General features: G+C 41.8%; 1 protein-coding gene across 7 annotated transcripts in view; it reads right to left on the reverse strand.

Moving 5' to 3' along the window:
- Positions 1-17,225, reverse strand: part of LOC148164654 (uncharacterized) — a 52,216-nt gene that overhangs the window by 16,775 nt on the left and 18,216 nt on the right. For 3 of the 7 annotated variants that reach the window (XR_015767831.1, XR_015767830.1, XR_015767829.1), the window contains exon 2: positions 3,618-3,833. The exons of the other annotated variants lie outside the window; for them this stretch is intronic. The gene's annotated coding sequence lies outside the window, so the exon portion shown is untranslated. The remainder of the gene's footprint in view (positions 1-3,617; positions 3,834-17,225) is intronic. 7 annotated transcript variants of the gene reach the window in all.

Here is a 17,225-nt window from a genome sequence, read left to right on the forward strand (position 1 = left end):
CGCTAAGCATATTTGCCATTATAGAGTGTGAGTATATAAACTTTCTCCAGTGAGGACATTCTTTTCTTTTGCAGGTTTGGAAGGGCTCTAATTTTACCGAATGCTTTTTCCTCACATTTGGAGATAATTGTGTGATTTTCCTCCTTACGTCTATGAATGTGGTGAATTACACTGATTCCTTGTCTGATCTGAAACGTCCCTGTATCCAGAGCCAAGATCATCATCATCATCATGAGCTGGTTTTGAGTGCGCTGTTGGATTTGGATTGCAAGCACTGTAGCTGAGGCTTTGCTCTTATCTTCATAAATGCAACGGGCCCATGGCTTTCCCTTCTGGTATCACCCCCCCTTGTCTAATTTTAGAATCAAGGTTACAGAGGACCATCCAAGGAATGGTAGGTAGCCTATTCCTTCTGCTTTCTAGACCAACTTGTGTGATACAGAGTTACTGTTCCTTGAAAGTTTGGTTGAACTCATCTGTGAAATTATTTGGAATTGAGTTGGGGGAGAGGTAAGATTTTTACGACAATTTCAGCATCCTTAATCTTACTGATGCATTCATGTTCTCTTTCTTCTGGCTCCAATTTGACATTTTACTTTTTTTTTCTAGGACTGCATCTACTAGGCTTCCACATTTTTAATGCATATATGCTCACAATAAACTTTTTATTATTTTTAACTGTTAGGGTGTAATTACTTGTTTTGTATTCTTTATTTTGATTATTTGCATCTTCTGTCTCTCTATTTCCACCCCCGCCCCCGGATCAGTCTTGGAGATTTGTTTATTTTAATGATCTTACCAAAGAGCCAGCTTTGATACTGTGAATCTTCTCGGTTGTTCATTGCTGTTGTTGTTTTATGCTCCATTGGATTGATTTCTGTCCATACCTGTATTATTCCCTTCTGCTATGTCTCCTCCGGTGTGTTCTTTCAACTTCTCGAGTTGGAAACTTCGTCCATGTACTTTTAACTTGCTTGTTTCCTGATAACTGTATTTAAAGTAATGACTGTCTCTTTAGATATTGCTTGAGATATGTCTCAAAACTCTCAACATAAACTGTTTTCATCCTCATTCCATTTTTTTTGCCAACTTTTAACACTTTATATTTCTTTTTTTAATTTTTAACTTTTATGTTAATCACCATACATCATTAGTTTTTGATGTAGTGTTCCGTGATTCATTGTTTGCATATAACACCCAGTGCTCCATGCAGAACGTGCCCTTCTTAATACCCATCACCAGGCTAACCCATGATCCTCACTCCGTTTTAATTGCTTCCTAATTTACTTTATAATTTCCTTCTTAACTTTACAAAGATAAGGGATTTTAAAGCTGGCTTTTTGTCATTAATTCATAATTGTGTTGCATTACGGTTGGAGAACCCGTTATACAAATATTAGTTTCTTAGAATTTCCTATATAATCAAATGCATCCATGTTTTTGTAAAAGTTTTAGAGCAATTGAAATGGACATGTGTTCTTTGTTTATGTGGCCCAGAGTTCTACATATATGTAAAAATTCAAGCTCATTCATGGTATTGTGAAAGTCTTTGGTATCTCTGTTTGTCATTATTATTTCTAAAATTTGGCCTGCGGGATCCTTCACTTTGGGGAGAAAGTGTGTTTACCCTCTCCAGTCTGCTGCTTTGCCTGTTTCTCGGCCATTCCATCCATTCTTGCATCTCCAAGTTTGAGATGGTTTGATGCACATGTCTCTGAGAGATTGTTCTCTTTATTCCATTTTACAAATACACAAATATAAAACAGGCTTCTTTGCTCCCTAAGATATACTTTTTGCTTTAATTTTCTTTCATCTGATACTGACATTTCTCTTTTTTTTAAAGATTTATTTATTTATTTGAGAAAGAGAGTGTATGGGCGGGAGGGAAGCAGTCCCTGAGCTGTGTGGGGAGCCCGATGTGGGGCCAAGCCCACCTGTGTGTGGACCTGATTAATTTATGGAGGGCCAAGGACTGACTTTAGCAGGGAGAGTCCCAGGCAAACAGGCCGTGGGTGTCACCCCTACAGCCACCACGGCCTTAGTGGGCCCTCTGCTCAGGGGCAGGCTGCCCCAGAAAAGTCAGTTCCTGGGGCTGAGTCCATCAATGCTGGTGGCTTGGAAGCAGGGTGGAGATGGGAGAGGCTGAACACTCTCTGTGCACCTGTTCTCTTCAGCCCCCTCCCAGCAGGCCTTCCCCTGCCGATGGTACTCTACTGTATGTACATACATGAGCCAAAGATGGCCTCTGTGTCGTAGCCCCTAGGTTGTTTACTTCTAAACTGCAGACAGAGACACTTTACCTCAAAAGCTCACTGCTGCCAGACTCAAATTTTATATCCCAGTTACGTACAAAGTAGCCCAAAGAAGTAGGTTCAGAACCTGCCTCCTTTGCATATCCTATGAAAACTCACGCATCAGCTGTTACCAGTTCAGAAGATAGAGCCTGTAGCTAGAAGGCCCTAAGCCCCCACTGACTTTCATTCAGTGTTCTCTGACCTAGACACTGTAAGGCCGCCTCCCTAGAGCCCTCTCCCCTTCTGAGAAGCCACCCCTGAGGGACTTCCCTCCCTTGCAAACCTGTCAAAGCGAGGCAGGCTAGAGCTTGAGTGTACAACCCCCACCTTGTGGTCATGTCTCTCTCCCGGCTCAGCCCCCAGAGCCCTGAAACCCCCACCCTGGCCCCCCAACACTGGTATACCCCGGAACCCACGATCAAGCAGGAACTGCCAATTTCTGCAGTGAAGTGGCAGGTAGTGACTATAAGGGCAGAACTTAAGACACTATTCTCGAACCTGTTCTCTGGCTGTGTCTCTGACCACTTTCCACCCCAACTTGAGACTTAGCCTTAGTCCCCAGTGCGGGTTCAGTGCAGCTCCTTCTGCTTTCATTAGTGGCGGTGGAAACATGGTTTACTTTTGGCTTGCTTTCCTGCTATTGCCAATTAAATAATTTTTTCCTATTATTAAAATAATGCTCAAGTATTCTTTTTTATTTTGGAAACTAAGCGAAAAGTAGAAGTAAAAAAAATTGCAAACATTTTCATTATCAAAGATAAGAACAATTAATAGTTGAGTGCATTTCCTTCAAGTCTTTTTTTCTATTTGCTTTTCATCTTACAGTTCTTAAGACCCTGTGGTACATTCAGAATTGGGCGTAATGATATTCAAGTCTATTTTCCCCTGTTTAAAAGGAAATTGTGTGCTCATCACAGAAAAGCTGCTTCTTGGTGGTTTATGGACTATTCTCTAAAAAGAATCTCCCAAGATTCGGGCCCATCATTATGAGTTTGGAAGACGCAGAAAACCTCCACTCTAGTTTTTGGCACTGAAACTGGCCATTATGTTTTTCTGTGCATCTCTGCTGCTTGTGGAGAGAGAAGAAAAAGGCTTTTTGTGCAGCTATTCTCACCTCACAACCACACAGAGCCTGGCTGTATTAGCAAATGCCACAACAGAATGGCAAAGATTCTGTCTGAGTGCTTCTGCCGGTCAGGGAGAACGAGGGTCCAGCCAGAAACTGGTTAAATTATAAAACACATCCTTGTTTGCAGGGAAAGTCATACCCTCCATGAATATATAAGCTACTTGGAATTTTGTGAGACCCTGGGGTGCCCGTACCTTTCTTGTGATGTGCTTGGAGGTGGCACTCAGGTTTATGAAACCTGACTGTGCACAAATCTTCCCAACTCTGTGTTCCGTGAATTCATGTTGGTAGCTTGAAATTGGCTATAGTGGTAGTAAAAGTTTGGCAAATGCTACAAATCAGAGATTATTCCCCTCACTCCAAAAAGCTGATTGTTAATCATTTATAAGCACATCGCTGTCTTTGAGATCCTGAAACAACAGAACACAGGAAAAGCAACAAATCACATGTGCCGGACCAATTGTCTTATGTCCTACATGTATGAACTACAACTCTTGAGGTGCAATGCACCACCAGAACCCCACCCCACTTCCTGTTCTGTGGTTTTTCTGAGTGTGGGGTGAAAAGAGAGATGGGAACAGGTGCCAGGGGTGGAGCAGGCTGACTTCCTCAACCAGCGGCTCCATGCAGGAAAATGTTGCCAAATTACCTCATTGGTAGAGAAAATGTCATTTCTTTCTTCTTTGCTGTATCTCTCACATGTTTTCATCAATTCGTGTATTAAATTCTTTTTGGCATCTGCCATGGACCAATCCCTGTTCTCTGTACCTGGGATGTAGCGGTAGACCAGACAGCCAAGGTCCCTGCCTTCATACAGCTTATGTCCTGGAGAGAGGAACCATCAATAAACACACAAATAAATAAACAGGAAAATAAAAGTCAGTATCAGTGTTCTGCTAAAAATAGAACAAAGTGAGATAATGGAGAGAAAGAGAGAGAAGAGAAGGCAGCTTGTCTCAGGAGGGCAACCATTGAGGTAGAAAGATGGCAAGAGGTTCAGTGTAAGAATCAATCACACCTATCCCTACTCTAATCAGAAAAAGAGTGATAGGAAAAGTAAACCTTTTTTTTTACACAATAGAAGAATCTCTTCCTTAAAATAAGAAAGGAGCACTTAGATGAGCTACTGAAAAATCATGGAAACTTTGGGAATCTACTAGAAATATTAGTGGGAACACAAAGGGCAAGGAAGTGTTTTTAGAAAGGCCACAGGGGGAGCTTATTATCCAGACCTTCAGTGTGTGTGGCTGAAGTGATTTAACCACACCCCTGCCAGTGCACCTTGAGAGCACCTGCCTGTGTTCCCCTCATGTGCTTTCTTCTGTAACCTGCTTTCATCTCCTCGTTGGCATGGCACAGGCTGGCCAGCCCCTCTGGGAAGCCTTCTGGACCTCTCTCAGCCCATCTCTGCCTCCAGTTGTCACCTGGGTTTCTCCCTGTGGGTCTGTCTCAAACCTGCTTCTTATAAGGACATCAGTCATTGGATGGAATCCATCCTAATCCAGTATAACCTCATCTTAACTTGATTATATCTGCCTCTTTCCAAGTAAGGTCACATTCACAGGTTCTGGACAGACATGAATTCTGGAGGGACGGACACTATACAACCCAGGACGTAGAACACTGAGGGAGGATTTAAGAAGTAATAGCCATGGTTGTCTCCCAAACATTCATCCCACCACTGGGGAGGCGCCATCTGGTTTGGGTGGTAGGATTCCCACATTCAGTATGTGAAGACGACCACTATGGCCCCATCCTCTGTACCACAGTGAGTGGTTCAGGAACAGGCAAGACTCATTCCCCTGCTACTAATTAGTTTTAGGGGTGGATGAGTGACCCAAGTTGGTCCATTAAAAGGGAAGCCAGAACTTGTATTCCATGGTTGAAGAAAGAGAACCCTTTTTTCCCCCTGACTGTTTTTTGGTTGGTTTGGTTTCAATAATGTTTTAAATTTTTTTAAATATACATTCATTGTAGAAAATAGAGGAAAGTACCAGAATCGCAAAATTAGTCCTAGCCAACTAGAAGTAATCAACATCATAAAGTATACTCTTTCAATCTCTGCTAACATTTACACACTGTGTTTTTTCAGCTTTACCGAGATATAATTGACATATAACACTGTGTATGTTTAAGGCGTACATAGTGTAGGTCAATTTTTTTCAAATATTTGCATAGACACAAATGAGAATAGAGAATGTTCTGAAATTATACACATTTACTAATCTCTGGAGAAAGGAGTTGACGTAGGAGTCACAGTGAAAGGGGCTTTCATATTTGACTCTATGTTTGCATGTAATGATAATGTAGCAATGTACCACTGGGTTGATTTCTAAATAATTTCAGAAAAGCAAGAAAGATACAAGCATAACTGAACAAATAAATTATAAGGCAAATGTAATATTTGGAGCGTATTCATGGGGTCATTCCTCAAAGTCTATTTTAAGTGCCCCAACTGCTTGACTTCTTTTTTGACCCATTCAACCAAATCTATTCTTGTTCTCCTTCAAACCCCACAGTGTAGCTCTTTCCCCAGGGCTCTTGTCGTCTTCTGCTTTAAGTATCCTCAAGGATGTTTCTCCTTCCCTAGACTGCCAGTTTCTTGAGGGTAAGACCGTTTCTTCCCTGACCTTATTCACTGCGTAATATCCCTCACCCCCAAGCACAGTGTCTGTACACAGACGATATTAATTATTTATTGAATTGGATTTTGAAATAGTCCTTTATGGATTATTGATTCTCTCCTTTTAATAAATATTCTCTTCTTTCAAGAACTATAATCAATATCATTTTCCAGGGCAAATCTGTATGTTTCTGGCTGATGAGCTCAGCAGGTTAGAACACTGTGTTACAAAAACCATGATCATGGATGAGCAGTCATCTTCTGGTCCATGGCCATAAACTGCACCCTTGTTTCCAGTCAGCTGTTGCCAAAATGCCAGTTGTATATAATAATGAATATCAGATGGAAAAGCTGAAGAGACTGGTCTAAAACTGTCACCATTGCTCTGGGTAAAGACATATTTACTAGACATGCTCTATTAGGGTTATTTCTGCCCTCACCCACTTTTCTCATTTGACTGCAAACCTCATTCATCCTTGTGTCTGCCTCGGTACCCAATGGTACTTAGTGTATGTGTTCAATAAGCAATCACTGAATTGAATTTTACCAAGAATGAGTATTTTGCTAGTGGCACATTATTGCAATACATGACGGTCAAGTGGAAAACTAACCAAGGAACTAATGATTTCATGTGCTTTCTGGTTACAAGGACTGTTAGTAGGTTTTTGAAACTTTAATATCTTTAACGTGACAACGACCTGTAAATGACCCCATCACTGTGTCATAAAAAGGAAAAATGAGGCAAACAAAGTATAAGCTCAAGGACACCTACATAATAAAATGTTGAAGTGATATGTAAGCTAATTTAGAATCTAAGCCTATAAAAGTTATTGTTATGATCTAAAAACACTTAGATTTCCAAATCCAGCTAGTCTTAGCGTATGACAGCATATCTCTACTCTCAATGGCCCCAAACACCATAGTGGAGTCAATACAGCAAGTGCAAGTCTTAAAAACAACCACCTGCATATGAGGTCACTGGATTTGAATCATGCTGTAATTCACTTTGGGTTTGCTTGACTATTGCCTGAAATCACAAGACTACAAAATTGAGAGGATTTATATCAGCAGATAGAAAAGGCAGGCCCATGGGGAAACAGGACAATTTTAAGACCATCTTAATAAGTGGTATTGGAGTATGGATTGCTTTCTTCACAAAACTTAACAAAACCAAATATGGGAGGATGAGTTACCTTTGACTTTAAGTTGATTTCAATGTTGGAATGGGTTATGAACCCCCTCCAATTGCCACAGACATCTTAAACTAAAATCACATGTACCATCTTTCCTAAGAAATCTGGTATGGTAGGCAGAAAAATGGGTTCCCAAAAGATGCCCACATCTTAATCCTCCTAGAACCTGTGAATTTTACCCTCCATGGCAAGAGGGCCTTTGCAGATGTGATTCATTGAAGATCATGAGATGGAGAGATTACCCTGGATTGTTGGAGTGGGTCAGACAAAGTCACAAGGGTCCCGATGAGAGGGGGGCAGGAGGGTCAGAGCCAGAGAGGAGGTGACAGCAAGATGCAGAGGCTAGAGTGAGGTAGAGTCACATGCCAGGGAATGTGGCAGCCCCTAGAGGCTGGAAGCTGCTAAGAAATGGATTCTCGTCTAGAACCTTCAGAAGGAATTGCAGCCGTAGCCTCCTATTTTAGACTTCTGACCTTCAAAACTTCAAGAGAATAAATTTGAGTTCTTTAAGCTGCTCAGTTTGTGGTCATTTGTTACAGTAGCCATAGGGAACTAACACACCTGCCATCTCCTTCTATGAGTCAGAAGACCTGTAGGTAACCAAAGACTCACTCCAAATGGGTGACTGAGGACAGTTTAACAAAGGAGCCAATTTTAAGATGTGAGCCCAGTTGAAGAAAAACAAGGGGACAGGGGGAGGTGACGCATCCCTGCATGGGCAGCATGGGGCAGCCATCAGTCTGCAGGACCAGAGGGGCCCCTTGGAAGGGCCTATAGGCTGGCAGGGTGGGGAGCCAGCGAATAAATACCCTCACCGCTCCCTCCTCTTGCCCTCTGGTCTCTGTAAGGGCTGCCCAAGGACCAACCCCAGCTACAAGCCACAGGGCCAGGGAGCCCAACTGAGCCATCCTTAGAGATCATTCCCACTGGGCACAGAATGGAAGGGTTTCGAAAGAATGGAGAGGATAATCAGCCTTCTGCTACATCCTGGATCTTGGGGAACGGTGGAACCATCCTCTGGCAATCTGGAGCCGCTTGGCCTCTCCCTCGTCCTTCCTCATTTCCGTACAGATTCAGCTCTCTCAGGCAATCAAGGTTCTCCTGATTCCTCCTGCCTCTGAGGGTGTCTCCCCACCGCATCCCCCGCTCTCCCCAGCAGAGCTGACTGCCACCCAGTTGGACAGTTATCATTCTCCGAGTGTGTTTCTTTAGATCATTCCTGCATTATCCCTTTAACCTTTACAAAGGTTTTTATATTTTCAAAAATGATAATATAATAAAAATAGTATCTTATGGTAAATTCAGTAATTTGCTTATTTTGCATAAATTTCTGTTTTATATATTGTGTAAGTTGTATTTATGAAACTCATTGTAAATATGTGAACATATATGCACATATTCATAGAACATATCCATAAGTGGCAGATCTAGTTAGTTTATTTCACTGCTGTACAGAATCTTGTTGTGAATTGTGAAGAGTGGTATTTGCCATGATGACCTTAGAGGAGAGTGGTTTGACTTCTCGAAGCATAAAAAAAAAAAAAAAAAAGCCAAGCATTTCCATAATCTATTGTAACCAGAAGCAAAAAGAAGAAGAAAACCATTAAACAGCAGGAGAGTGAGTTGTCTGGTCACTACAAATCTTCACTCTATCTCTGTACACAACTCCATTGCACTCGTAAGATTTTACTTTTTCACTAAAGATGCACTGTAATTCTTCACTTGAGAAAACTCACGTTTATCCCCACTGTGTGGAAGCTTTATGGGGTGATGAATTTGAGATATGGAAGCACAATAAAGCAGAGAATTAACTAGTTATGTTGCCAGAAGGCAAGGAAGATAATTCTATGAAGAAACTAAGCTGAATTGATCAGCCCCTTGCCTCACTTCATGCAAGAGCTTGGTAGTTTAAAATTATATGTGTTTTTCCCAATTATAAAACGGTATAATGCATAGTAGAGATTTGAGAAAATATATAAAAGTATTAAAGTAAAAAATGTTCTCCAAAAACCAGTATTAAATAATCCCTTCCAAATTTTTTTGATAAATACATTTGCCTGAGATAGGGTACTTATTCTATCTGTTACAATTTTGATTCATTCAATTCTTTTCATATGGCATCGTAATGAGTATGTTCCCCTGTCAACAAAAACTGCCTAATTTAAGTGAATGGGGATGTGAGAAATGGCTTAATAAATAAAGTTGGGACAATTTATTAATCACTTGGAAAAGAAAAGGAGATTCAATCAATTCTTGAGTGAATTTGAATTCTTCCTCCAAAATAAATTCCAGATTATAAAAATTTTAAGCATGAAAATACAAAAACATAAAAACACTAGGGTACAGCTTTGGAGAATATATATCATTTTGAAATGGGGAAGCATCTTTGAAGCATAAGACCAAAACCTTCCAATAAAGAGTAAAATGTGACTATAGAAACATCAGCTTCTTTGTGAAAAGAAATCATGAACAAAGTTGAAAAAACATGACAAAGAGGGATAAAATGTTTGCAACCTATCTGGCAGATAATGGGCTCGTATGCAAAGATTATTCACAGTAAAAGTCAGTTAAATGACTTAAAGGGTCAGTCACAAAAGGATAACTACAAGCGCTCAATATTTTCACATTTGTACCTTGTAATACTTTATTTTTGTGATTAACATATATCTTTTAAAAGCTTATAAAATAGCTTTGTAATCACACTTTTAAATATTTCTTATAGTAATCTATTGTGTGGCTGAATCATAATCAGTAACCCATTACCTTATCTTGAACATTTGTATTTTTCCAAAGGTTTTGCTGTTATACATAACACTACCATAAATATTTTATTGCAAAATAGGTTTACTTGAGTTTCATTAGGATAGATTGCCATCAGCAGTATTAGTGGACCAAATGATGTGAACGTTTTCTGACTCTCCTGCTTTCTTTTTTTTTTTTTAAGATTTGTTTATTTATTTGGGGGGGTCATGTAGGGGGAGGGGCAGAGGGAAAGAATCACAAGCAGACTCCCTGGTGAGTGTGGAGCCCAACGTGAGGCTCGATCTCACCACCCTGAGATCACAACCTGAGCCGAAACCAAGAGTCGGACACTGAACCGACTGCACCACCCAGGCGTCCCGTGACTCTCCTGTTTTCTTATCTTCCTTATCTTCATACAACAAAATATAAACTTTATGACATAAAACAGAAAAGAACAAGACAGCAAGTAAACTGATATTTGGAAAAATTCCCCTCACTGGCGATTTGTTGGTTGATAGTCTTACTTTGCAGAGCAGTGTAGTTTTACAAACTTTATGGGCAATTTTATGAGACACAAGACTCAGTGAACTGGCCTCTGTCCTAACTAAGAAATGCCAGAACTCACATGGGGATAGGGCCACCCTGAGGTCCTATTTCCGGTTAACCACTTCTGAAGTACATACATAACTTTGGGCTATTTATTTAACCTCCCAGGCTTCAATTTATTGACTACAAAGAGATTTAAACGGCCCCCGTTTGGGTGATATAGAATAAATATTTTGGAGTGGGCTATTAACATGTATGAAGGGCCTGCTGTATAACTGTCTGATAGGTTCTGCTCCACTTGCTTTGGCTGGTAATTGGCTTAGGAAACTGTTGCCAAAGAAGAAGAGCAATGCAGCTGGGAGCTCTGCCGGACAGAAAAAGAATCAATACATTGATTAAAGCACATTACTCTGTGCTCTTTAAAGTGAGCTCCTTCCTCCCGTCTCCTCTCCAAAGCCCAGGGGAGTGAATCTCTGCTGGAGAAAGGACCTCTGAAAGGGATCAAAAGGGCAGTTTTGAGACCTGCAGGTTGCCAGACTCGTCCTTGAACAAGGATAGAAGTCACTTTCTCTAACTCTGGTTGTCAGCTGGGGTGATTTTACCTCTCAGATGGTAATTTTGGTGGCTGCCGATGCACAAGGTGTGGGGATGCTGAGGGGGTGGAGATCAGGGGTACCCCTAAACATCCTACAATGCACAGGGCAGCTCCCCACCAAGAATTATCTGGTCCCAATTGTCATTAGTGTCAAGGCTGAGAAACTCTGCTCTGAAATGGTGTATTCTAACATTTAATTCTATTTTTCTCTACTTAGCAATATCTGCTTAGTCTCCAAATTTATACACCCATACTAACAACTTTACAATTTTGATTACATGTCAAGATTGACCATAGGTTTTCTAGTTGGTTAGAGCACTTCAGGTCTTTACTGGCACTGATTTTTTTTTTTTTTTTTAATTTAGAGGGGAGACAAAAACCAAGTGGAAAAAAAACTTAACCGTTGCTTTGGTTAGTAAAAGCAATCAACTTGCAGTTACAATCAGTACATAAATCCATAGAGTTTGGACAAAGCTATCCCCAGATGAAAAGTCTAGGTTTTAAGAGTTTCTGTTACTTAGCAAAATAGAGAAAATTATCAATAAACCAAGGATTTATCTTAAGAATCTAGAAAAGGAGTAGGAGAAGCAAAATACTGAGAGAAAAAATAATGAAGACAAAACCAAAAATTCATGAATTATTTAAAAAAACAATAAAAGTATTAAATTAATCCAAAAATGAATTATTTGAAAAGACCATGGTTTATACCAGTTTCTCAAACTTAAGTGAGCCTAAAATAGCTTCCGGTGGTTGAAAAAATGAAATTTCCAGGTCCTTCTACCCACCGCTTCCCCCCCGAAATTCAAATCCAGGACTTCAGAGGAGAGGCCCTGAAGTCTGTATTCATTACACACTCTTCAGGAGACTCTCATAAATGGGCAACTTCAGGAAACCCTGAAAGTAGCCAGTCTTCAACAAAGCTAATCAAGGTAAAAGGACCAGTAGTTCAAATAGAGAAGCTAATTGAGCTTAAGAGGAGCCACACCCACATTTATAGAGAAAACTCAAAAAGTATAAAAGAATGGAATGTCATCCATGACAGAAATCCTTCAATCATGTCTCTGTCTTTTGTTGCTATTTCCACTCTGATGACAGATATTTCTAATCTCCTGAATTTGTCCTCCATGTCACTTACTTATCTCTACACGTCTCTGGCTCGTTTATCTAGCTAACTCTGCTCCTCTCGTTAATCTCTGCAGACTTTTCTTCTGAGGATCTCAAAGCACCTGCTCTGGATTTCTTCGCTCCCACTGACTTCTTTTCCTGTTGCTCCAGCAGTTGTACTGTTCATCAGAAAACCTTCTCCCCTGCTCTCGTGTCCTTCTCTGGTCAGACACACTGCCCGCTGTGAACACAGACTGGAGACTCTCCAAGTCTCTTTTCTGGTCAGTTGCCTATTCCACCCCCGGGAATTCAGGGCCATGGTGAGGTGGTGTTTGCCCTCCGTCCCTAGAGTGATTCCTTTGGGAGGGATCTTTCCAAGTGTCCGGTTGTTTTTTCCCAGCTTGCTTGTTGTGCAAAAGGGTTCTGACTATATCTGGGGCATGGGTAGAGGAGCAGGCTTCCAGAAATGATGGGGAGACCATGCAGCACCCTGCTGAATGGGTCTAAGCCTAGATGAGGGAGAAAGGAAAGCCGTGACTGACCATGCCTTTTACCTTCGTAGGTTGGAAGTCACATTCTCTATGAGGGGCTTCCTTGCTGTGCCAGTTTCTTTGCTGAAGGAGGCTGGGTTGCTCGTCACTTCTCAAGCTGAGGGAGCCTCTTGTTAGCAGCAGGAGGTAACAGTGTTCCCAGTGTCAGGGGGTCTCTGCCTATGCATGCGGACATTGCTGTGATGAGGGCTTCCAGTGCCATCTCTGTCAGCTCCAGGACGCCCACTAGGAGGGACAGAGGGTGGCTTCCCATTGCTGCCCAAGTCCCCCTCTGCCTCTCGTCTGTGCAGCCTGGCCATAAGGTATAGATGGAGCCCTGCTAAGTCTTTCCCAGGAGGCGTGGGACACACATGCCCTCCATCTGATTTCCATTGTATGACATTTTGCAGAGATCCCATGAAGTTTCTGGCATGCTTTTGAAATGCACCATTCCTGGTTTGTAGTGTGAATGTATTTTCTTCTCTTTTTGGATTACTTTCTTGATTTAAAATCAGAAATGGGATCGGGGGAGGATGCCGTTTTTCCATTCACCATTTTAACTGAAAAGATCATAGGGAGGTTTCTCCTTTCTTGCTAAATGTAGAACAAAACAAGGGGGATATGGCTCAAACGGGTTTCTGAGGTGAGGAGCAGCAGACGTCAAGGAAGCCAGCTCTGAAAGGCCCTGAGCCTTCACCCATGGAACCAGCGTCCAGAGCTGCGGGGAACCCAGGACCAATGCAGCCCTGACTCCGGGGACATCAGCTCCCCTGTCACCCACCTCACAGCCATCTTCCCCCTTGTCAGCAGCAGTTAGTGGGAAGACCATCTTTCCACAATTGGCTTCTAGAAACCAGACAGCTTCCTACTACTATTTCATTTTAGAAGGTTGAGATCCGATTTTCACAGGAAACTCATTCCAGAGTCTTTCCCTTTCAATTCAGATCCAATTATTGGAAACAAAGATGCACATGGCACCTGCTTTAAAAAACTGAAAATAGTTCAAACTAAGGAGCAGGAGAAAATGAAACCTCAGCCATTTGTCAAAAGCCCCATTAAGTCCATTATTTTCTGAAAGGAAATCTTTTGGCAGCCTTTTGTCAGTTCCAAATTTAGAGGCCCCTCATTCAGGATGTGATAGTGGGAATGATGAGGCTAATAGAGGCTCCATTCGGGCTATTTTTAGGCCAATCCATGTGTTCTCATCAAGAGGAATGCAAAATTCATTAGGAAAGGATGTCTCGTTGGCTGAGAGCTCCCCTTCTGTTGCCATCATCATCTGTGCCTCTCAGAACCACCCAATGACCCCAGCTGCTCCAGAACCCCTTGTAGTTCCACAGCTGGAGCCTGGTAGCAGCTGCTGTGGCCCCGAGGACAAGCTGGGGCCATCCCTGGCCTTCCCAGCTGGGGCTCCAAGGGACCCCTGACCAGAGCACCTCTCTTCCCTCCCCATCCCTAGGCTCCCTTGTGCTTTCCTGAAAGGAAAAATAAGGTGCAAGGCCTTAGCAACCCCCAGGCCTAGGCATTCATTATCCTTGCATTCATTATCTTCTTGGCTGCACAAGCCCTTCACTTCTGGTAATTTCTAACTTGTTGGCCTCTGATACAAACTGCCCCTCCAGCAATGATGCTCATATTTGCAAGCAAGGGGCCTTGGAATTGAGATGCCTGGTTTTGAACACCTGCTCTATGGCTTCCTCATTTCTAGAAAAGATCATTGACATCTCCAAGACTCAGAATGATAGACACCCTTACCCAACGGGACAATTGTGAGGACCAGAAAGGATTATATTCATGGAATGCTGTATAGAGTTGAATAGTTTCCTCCAAAACTCCATGTCTTGGGTCTGTGAATGTCACCTTACTTGGAAATAGGGTCTTTGTAGGTGTAATCAAGTGGAGATGAAGTCATGCTGGATTAGGGTGGGCCTTAAGCCAGTGATTGGTGTCCTCATAAGAAGAGGAAAATCTGGACACAAGCACACAAAGGGAAGAAGTTCATGTGATGATGGAGACAAAGATTAGAGTGATGCAGCTATGAGTCATTGTCACATAGAAGCAAGCCGAGGGGCGCCAAGGATTGTTGACAACCATCAGAAGCTGGAAGAAGCAAGGAAGGATTCTTCCCTAGATCCTTTGGAGGGAGCGTGGTCCAGCCCACACCTTGATCTCAGACTCCCAGCCTCCAGAGCTGTGAGAGAATAAATTTCTGTTGTATGTCACCCAATTTGTGATCACTTGTCATGGTATCCCTAGCAAACAAATACAGACGCCTTTAGCATAGTACCTGGTAAATATTAAGCACACAACCAATGTAGAGGTATATTTTGCTAACCTAACATGTGTCTGAAACATAGTTGGCACTCAATAAATGTTTGTGCAATGAGATGAGCAAACATTAAACATCTCTTTGAAGTGTATTCTAAGAACATATTTCTAAATAAAGTTTTTATGCATAAAAAAATTTATACTAATGGCAGAATTATATATAGTAATTAAAAACATTTGCAATGATTTTAATAATATTATTGAATATTATTATAACATAAAGTATATTATTTGATCTCATAAAACTTTTTAGTATCATAGAAAGTAACTTCTGAAACTTACCTGTTATGAAACTAAATGAGCTAATATAACTATAGTTAAGTTAATTTATATTAAAATACGTATTAAAAAGCTGGAGTAGTTGTCTACGGGTCATTGTGATTGTTTTTCTTTTTTGTGTGGTTCTTTTCCATCTACATCTGCTATAGTGGGTGTGTATTACATTTAAAACAAACAGAAACTTTACCTTTTTAAAAAAATTCAAATAGCAAAAGCTATATATATGTAAGTTATAGCATATAGCTCCCCACCAGTCCTTCTATTGTAGCCTAGATTTGCAAACTAGAGCAATGTGTGCTTCTGTCTGGTAACAGCATTTACAAAATGAATCACTTGGGACCAGGTTGATATCTGCAGCATGAGGAGTAATCATTCATTGGCTTGAGAAGGTACTGTGTCTGGCTATATTCCTGTGAAATGATTGACCAAGGCTAGAAAATAGAAGATGGAAAATGGAAGACATGTGAAATCAATCAGTCAGTAAGTCCCATTTTAATGTCCATGGCTGGCCTGTTATTATACCAGGGAACCGGAGGTTGAAAAGAAATTGAACCAGGGAACTCCAGAGTTCGAAGAGGAATCACTGGTCATCCAATTTAACATCCAGTGTAGAGAATAAATCTCCATAATAAAATAAAGCTAGTTGGGCACTGTGATAGAACGTGGCTTTGGCGGCCTCCAAGAAACTTGATGTATTCACATCTTCAGGCAGTCCCCTCCCCTTGAATTTGCTCAGGCCCAATGACCTGCTTCAAGGGGTGGAAGGTGGAGGAAGGGACCCCATGCCTTTCCTAGGCTTAACCCATAGTGGAGCCTAGTGACTTCTCTTGGTCTAGGTGGAGCCGGCTGAAAGAGAAGAAGTCGGACTACCCCATGACCGCCATGCTGTGAGAAGCCAGCCCAGCCATGCACAGAGGCCATGCATGGAGGCCACACAGAGGAGGTTGAGGCTTCCAGCCAACAGCCCCAGCTGGACTTACAGGTGACAATCAGCACAAGCCTGCCAGTCCAGAATGAGACCATCTCCAGAGTGGATCTTCTGAACCAGCCACATGATGCTTCATGAACTGTCCTTACCGAGCCCTGCTCAGATTGCAGAACCCTGAGCAAATCAGTGAAATGGCTGTGCTTACACCACAGAGATGGGAGATAGTTTATTGCACAGCAGTAGATAACCAAACCAATATCTAGTCTCAGCTCAAACACTTCTAGGAATAGCAGACTCTGTGCTTCATAACATAATTTTTTCCATTTTTAATAGCAAAAATTGCTAGAACATTCTTTTCTGTATTTAACAAAACCTGCCTTCCTGTCACTCACAACCTGTCTCTATGTAGAGTAAATCTACGGCAGCTCTTCTAGAATCTTCAGACAATCATGACCTTCATTCCCTACCCCTTCAGCACTTAGCCCACCCACAAGGCATGCTCACACCTCATCTTTTCTTAGAGGTAAACATCTCCATCTCCTTCGAGTCCTGATTCTTTCCTGAAAAATCTCAAACTTTTTTTTTAAAGATTTTATTTATTTATTTGAGAGAGAAAGCGAGCATGGGGGGAGGGGCAGAGGGAGAGGGAGAGAGAATCCTCAAGCAGACTCCCCGCTAAGCGCAGAGCCTGACCCAGGGCTCGATCCCAGCCCTCTGAGATCATGGCCTGAAGCCAAAATCAAGAGTCAGCCACTTAATGGACCGAGCCCCCAACGAGCCCCCCAAAAGCTCAAACTCTTATTGGTAAACCAGATGCCACCTGGAAGGAACACAAGGAATCCACATTATTGGATCATAAAACAACACAGTCTAAAAAACATGCCAGTGCTGAGTCAAACACGTTTCCTCTACCCATACAATCTGTCTTATGGGT

This window comes from Eumetopias jubatus, unplaced genomic scaffold (genome assembly GCF_037043125.1).
Source record: "Eumetopias jubatus isolate StellerSeaLion01/CBP00866 unplaced genomic scaffold, mEumJub1_p1.0 scaffold_3, whole genome shotgun sequence".
NCBI lineage: Eukaryota > Metazoa > Chordata > Mammalia > Carnivora > Otariidae > Eumetopias > Eumetopias jubatus.